Here is a 6,912-nt window from a genome sequence, read left to right as displayed (position 1 = left end):
CATTGGTCTCAGGATTTAAAGGCATATGTCACCTGAGATCTGAAAGAAGGTGCTGGAACTGCTGCTACCTGAAAGAGAGCAAATGACTGACAGGATCATTCACTGTAACTGGAGCCAATCTGTTTCCAGATATAGTTCACTCTGCACTCTGGCAAAAGGCAGCACTTTCTGGTTCAAAAAGAAAAACTGCCTTCTTTCTTCTTTCTTTTTTCTTTCTTCTTTCCTTCCTCCCTCCTTCCTTCCTTTCCTCTCTTTCTTCCTTCCTTCCTTCCTTCCTTCCTTCCTTCCTTCCTTCCTTCCTTCCTTCCTTCCTTCCTTTCTTCCTTCCTTCCTTCCTTTCCTTCTCTCTCTCTTTCTTTGTCTCTCCTCCTTCTCTTTCTTCTCCTTGTCCTCCTTTTTTCTCCTCCTTCTCATTCTTCTCCTCTTTCTTCTCATTTTTCTCCTCCTCCTCCTTCATCAAATGCTTCTTACCAAACAATGTTTTGATGGTTTAAGTGTAAATGAATCAGAAACATATGGATTAAACTTCTCCTTAATGACTCAAAACTTAAGGGGGAGTGAACAATTTTACTTGGGGCAAAATACATTTTTATTTTTATATTTTTTTGCCAATTTCTAAATGAGATGTGCCCTGACACCCCAACCTTTGCTAAGCTGTACCGTGTTACTGTGGTGATGACTCATTGCTGAATTGGTGATTATTTTTATCCAGTTAATGAAGATAATCTATAAATTACCACTGACCCAGATTCATTATTTAATAGGACTTAAATTACCCAACCACCCTCCCGCTAAATGACTCCATGGGATTTGTTTTTTTCTTTTCTCTTTGAGAGAAAAGGGTTGCATCTGTTTATTTTCAGAGTGTCCTGTGATGTGGAGTTGAACAACAACCTCTCCTCCCAGGCATTCCCTATCCCAGTCCTCCTGCTCTTAAAAGAGGGATTTTTTTAACCTGGAATCTGTGAATTTGATTAATAAAAAAACAACAACTGTGTTTCGGTATGGTTTGTTTCCTTTGCAATCCTATGTACTTTATTTTAGTCATTTGATAGTAATAACTAACATTTGAATACTGCTTTACAATGATTATTTTATTTGATCTTCTTAACAGCCCTGCGATGAAGGGTGATATTATTATTCCACTTTACAATTAAGCCAACTGAGTCACCCAGGGTCACATAGCTGATAAGTGTCTGAGGCCATTTTTTAAATTCAAGTTTTCCTAACTCCAGATCCAGTGCCCTATCCATTGTACCACCCAGCTATATTTTAAAACATTCTGAGAAGGACTATATAGGCTTCACCAAAGTGCCAAAGGGACATATGGTATAGGAAAGGTTAAAACCCCTGTACAAGATTACAGTTTGGTGGGTCACAGTCCTGATAAGAACAGCCTTACCTTGTTCATAAAATATTAGGAGGAAAGTGAGGATGAGAAAGAAAGATCTCTAAACACCAAGTTAAGATAATTATTATTAACAAATCTACAATTTTGTAGGAGGCATCCTCACACACAAGAAGATCCATAGGGCCCTAAGTCATGTTGTACATGAGCCACAATAAAATGACAAGAAACCATAACATTAATAAGGATCTGCCCCCTCATGGTGAAACTTGAAACTGTCAAAACTCTGACCTAGCTGACCCCTTTGGGATGATCTGCAGCATACCACTTATTCCTTTATCCCTTCCCTAGGTTTACTTCTAAACAATATTTCAGAACCCTGAGACAAACCTACTAGCCATTCTGCTGTAAATGAAAAAGACTATTAGGACTGGGATGGGTGTTTTTCCAAGTTTCGGATGCAAATCAAGACTAAAGTACAATACTTTTGGGGGAAAAGCGTTTTTAATCATTATGTTATGGACCTCTCTGACAATCTGGGGCAATCTATGGAGTTCTCAGAATAATGCTTTTAAATCCTTAAAATAAAATGCATAGGATTACAAAGGAAACCAATTTTATTGAAATACAGTTATTAAATTTTTTTTTAAAAGGTTTTCAGATAGGAGGTTAAAGAATCTCTACATTTGAGAGTTGGAGGTGAATTTTCAGTTCAGCAGAGATATGGTAAATGTTTGACTATGGTGTTTCTAGAAGATTTTTGAAATATCCTCACTCAGAATTTGCTGGTTTTGCTATTTTAAAAAGGAGTTCTAAAGAGCAGATTTTTTTTCCCTGAACAGAAACTTGAGTAAATTTAAAATCTGATTTAGTTTTGCTAAAATTAGATCCCATGAACACACCTGTTTTTAAAAGTTCCCAAAGCACTGTGTGTTAATTACCCCAGAGTCCTATGGAAGAGATTTCAAGTTTACTTGAGAAAGAAGAGCAAAAACACTCATTTACCCAGATTTCCAAAATGATATCTAAGTTTCAAACATTTCAATGTTTTTCTCCCTTCTAAAAATGAAAAACTTTATTAAAAGTTTAATATAGATCACCAGTACAACCAACATAACTTGCTTAGGGACAAATTATATTTAAATTGATTAATTTCAACACATAAAATATCATAATGATTTTCTAATCACTCTCTCTAATTTGGACATTCTTAACCTTTTTTGTGTCATGAATCCCTGTTCCAGTCTGATAAAGCCTATCGACTCATTCTCAGAATAATGTTTTAAAATCTACAAAATAAATGATAAAGCATTAAAAAGGAAATCAATTATATTGAAATAGTTATAATTTTTTTCAAGATGCATAGAATCTAGGTTAAGAATACTGTCTCTAAATCCTCATTAAGTTTCTTCATTTGTTTTTAATTTTCATTCATATTTTTTTCTCTTACACAGAATAATATTTAAGATGGGCTCAATTTTTCTTTTTCTGGGTTTGTTTGGTTTTTGCTGTATATTATTTCATAAAAGTTTTTCCCCAGATTTCTCTGTATTTCTCATATTTGTCAGTCTCAATGGTATTATAATGTCTCACTGATTATCATATTATAACTTATCTAACCAGTCCATTCTTGTTAGACATTAGGTTGTTGTTATTTTAAAAAATTATAAGTAGTGCTATAAAATTTTTGGATTGATTTTTCTTTTTGACAATCTCTGTCATTGGGTATTTCCAACAAAGGGACAATTAGATTAGAGATTTTTCTCCCTCTTAAGTTTTTGTTTTTCTAAAGTTGCAATTTTCATAAACGAGTAACCCCCCTTTTAAGAGATCTGCAAACCTCTCAACAGTATGAATGTCAAAAACATTATTTTCAATATATTAGAATCTATCGTAAAGCATAACATTTCCTGGCTTTAAAAGGTTAACAGCAATTCATATTTTGGATGAGATATAGAGCTTGTGTGTTTACTTGCACATATATATGAAAAGTACTGATTTTAAGACTACAGTTATAGAATAGGTATGTACAATTTACTTAACTAGAATTCTATTTGAAAACCTATATCCTTGATTTCTTTGTAAAGATGTTAAACTGACTACCATATAATGACATTGGCAGTCATGAAAATATTAATGCCAATACAATGAATAAGTAGAAGATAATTCTGGAAGACAGAAGGGGAGTCCACCAAGTAAATCCTTAAACAAACTAATGCATTTAATATTCAGTAAATCTATAGGGGGGAAAACAACCAACTAAAATCTTAAGTTGTGATAAAATACTAAAACTTGGGTTAATCCTTTGGCAATTCAGAAATGATAGTAACTCACTTCATCCAGGCAAAATTATCTGTGTTCACAGCAGGGAAACACTGACTATCTTTGAAGAACAGTGGAAGCTTTCATCACTTAAACATGTCTCCAAAAATCTTGGTATTCAAAGGCATTTCATCTCCCTTATCAAATAAAACTTTTTTCATAAATTCCTTAACTAGTATGTTTTTTTTAAAAACTCCAGCTTAGGGGTTTTTAGAATTTAATACCTCTGAAAAGGAGAAAGATGATGACATGGACATAATTTTAAAGAAGAAAAATAAAGGTTTTGCAGATTTCTTGTTCCTTAAAAATTACGTACCTCCTTTTGGCAAGTGCTGGGTTTGGAGGTGTAGAGGTTTGGGGATGTAGAGGTTTCTCTAATAGCTGGTTTGCTTTCCCCACCCTTCTTTTTGCTCCTGGTCTGAAGTTTGTACAAGCTCAGCCAACTCTTGCCCTGCTTCCCAGATTGAGAGACACACTGAGTTGTAAAAATGGATTTAGCAACTAAAAAGAAGTGGGTGCTTTGGACCCACCCAGACAAGCTCTCTGATCTAAACTGTGATGAGTACTGCTTAGTAGGGAGGGTGCCAGGTCCAATTAAGCTTTGCCTTTTCTTAATGCTCTCGGATAAAATTGATTTATGAGCTTTGTTTAAAGAGAATCATAAAACAATACTCATCTTCCCATGGGTTGTTTGAAAATCCCGTACATTTTTGGAGGTTGTTTAAGACAAGTTTGTGTGTGTGTGTGTGTGTGTGTGTGTGTGTGTGTGTGTGTGTGTGTGTGCGCCCGCACGCATTTCAGCTATTTATTCTCAGTTACCGGCAACAAGCTATTGTGAGCTGCCAACCAGTAACACGGAAAAATTGACTGGATGTTGCTTGGGAATGTGGCAATGGTTTAAAGGACACTTTCATAATGGAAAACACTTTTTTTCAACATGTCAACATCCCCCAGGGGCTAATATAAGCAGGAAAATAAGTAGATTTCTTCCAATTTCCTCCTAACACAGGGAAGTCCCAATGTTAAGGATTATGGGAATACCAGGACATCTAGACCGGCTCCTACAGGTAAAGTGCATTTCCCGAATAACCGGTTGTTTTCCAACCAAGAGAATGAAGGAGTGGAAAAAAGAATGAGTGTAGATTTACAAAGTAATGTCCTTACAGGAATGGTATTTAATTCAAGGTTGATCCCTCCTAGGCCGGGCTTGTGTATTCTAGAGCCTGTAGCTGGACTCTGTACTCAGTACTGTCCATATCCTAACCAACAAAACCCCATATCAGTCAATTAAACAATCATTCACCAGTGCCTACTATATGCCAGGCAATATTGGGAACACAAAGGCAAAGAATGAAAGACTGTACTCTCGAGGAACTTCAATTCTAAGGAGGAAGACAAGTCCATAAATAAATGTATAAGGGATAAATACAATATAATGAAATATAATGTAGTTTGGGAGGGCACGAATGGCTAGGGGATCAGGAAAGGCTTCATGTGGAAGGTAGTGCTTATGCTGCTCCTTGGGGAAAGGGTAATTGCTTGAAGTAAAGGTGAGGAAGGAGTGCTTTCCAAGGCGTTGTGGACAACCAGTGGAAAAGGTCCAGACGCAAGAGAATCACGTATGATGAATGGAGAGGAGGCCAGTTTGGCTGGATGAGAGAGGGAGCAATACTCGATGAGAATGGAAAGCTCTGAGGATTTCGGAAGGGCTTTCAAAGCTAAACCGAAGAGTTTACGTTTCGTGTGGAGGCATTAGGCAGCCACTGGAGTTTATTGAGCAGGGGAGTGACACAGTCAGAACTGTGCTTAGGGAAAATGTCTTTGGCAGCAATGCACGTACTCACAAAGCTCCTACACTAGTTAAGGACCCTCACTACATCTCATCTGGGCTGTTCCGGTAGCCCTCTAGCTGATCTCCCTGGTCTCTCCACTGAAGTCCATCCTCTACAGCAATGAGTGAGTGATCTTGGTGCTGTACTGCTGACCTTCAATCTCCTCCGGAGTCAGTGCCTGTTACCAACAAGCCATGACAACGCGCAAATTCTTCATTGGGGGCAACTGGAAGATGAATGGGGGCAGGAAGTGTCTGGGGGAGCTCATCACCTCCATCAATGGGGCCAAGGTACTTGCCAACACCAAAGTGGTATGTGGAGTCTCTGCTATCTACCTTGACTTTGCTCATCAGAAATTGGATGCCAAAATTGGTGTAGCTGCTCAGAACTGCAACAGAGTGACCAAGGGTGCATTTACTGGGGAGATCAGCCCTGCCATGATTAAGGACTGTGGGGCCAGCTGGGTAATCCTGGGACATTCTGAAAGGAGACATGTCTTTGGGGAGTCAGATGAGCTCATTGGGCAGAAGGTAGCCCATTCTCTGTCAGAAGGCCTAGAGTGATTGCCTGTATTGGTGAGAAGTTGGATGACAGGGAAGCTGGAGTCACTGAGAAGGTTGTGTTTGACCAGACCAAAGCCATTGCAGATCACGTGAAGGACTGTCCTAGCCTATGAACCAGTCTGGGCTATTGGTACCGGCAAGACAGCTATGCCCCAGCAGGCCCAAGAGGTACATGAGAAGCTTCAATATTGGCTTAAGACCAACATCTCAGAACCTATATCACAATCTACTAGGATCATTTATGGAGGCTCTGTGACAGGGGTCAACTGTAAGGATCTGGCAGCTCAGCCTGATGTGGATGGCTTCCTGGTGGGTGGAGCTTCCCTTAAGCCTGAATTCCTGGACATCATCCAAGTCAAAAACTGAGCCCTTCATGTGGTCCTCCAACTCCCTTACATGTAGAGCTAGGACAAGACTGCACAAGAATGGCTTACCCCTCCCCCTCCCATGTGATTGTGATGCTGATTCCCCTCCCCCCACGGTCCAATTCAAGCTACACCTTCCTCCACCGTGTAGATTATGTGCCCTAGTTTTCAGCTCCTCAGCCCTTCCTCCAATGGACCAGGCCTTTCTCTATTTACTTTAAATTAGAGGGAAGCAAAAAAAAAAAAGTCATTTAAGGTCCTTCACCACCTACCTCCAAACTTCCTTTAGCGTTCTCTTGACACATTTTAGGATTCAGCCACACTGATCTTTCTGTTCCATCCACATGGATTCCATTTCCCATCTTGGTGATTTTGAACTTGCTTTCCTCCATGCTCAGGAATGCCTCTCCTTTCACCTCTGCTTCTTGGAAGCTCAGTGGAAGGGACATCTTCCTCATGAAGCTTTTCTTGATCCCTTCTCT

At 38.9% G+C, this 6,912-nt stretch overlaps 1 pseudogene; it reads left to right on the top strand.

Annotated features, from left to right (window-relative positions):
• The first annotated feature begins 5,696 nt into the window (after positions 1-5,696).
• Positions 5,697-6,431, top strand: LOC140527161 (triosephosphate isomerase pseudogene; annotated as a pseudogene).
• Positions 6,432-6,912: the final 481 nt, after the last annotated feature.

The sequence above is a fragment of the Notamacropus eugenii genome, chromosome 1 (genome assembly GCF_028372415.1).
Source record: "Notamacropus eugenii isolate mMacEug1 chromosome 1, mMacEug1.pri_v2, whole genome shotgun sequence".
Taxonomy (NCBI): domain Eukaryota; kingdom Metazoa; phylum Chordata; class Mammalia; order Diprotodontia; family Macropodidae; genus Notamacropus; species Notamacropus eugenii.
This window is presented reverse-complemented; position numbering and strand designations above follow the sequence as displayed.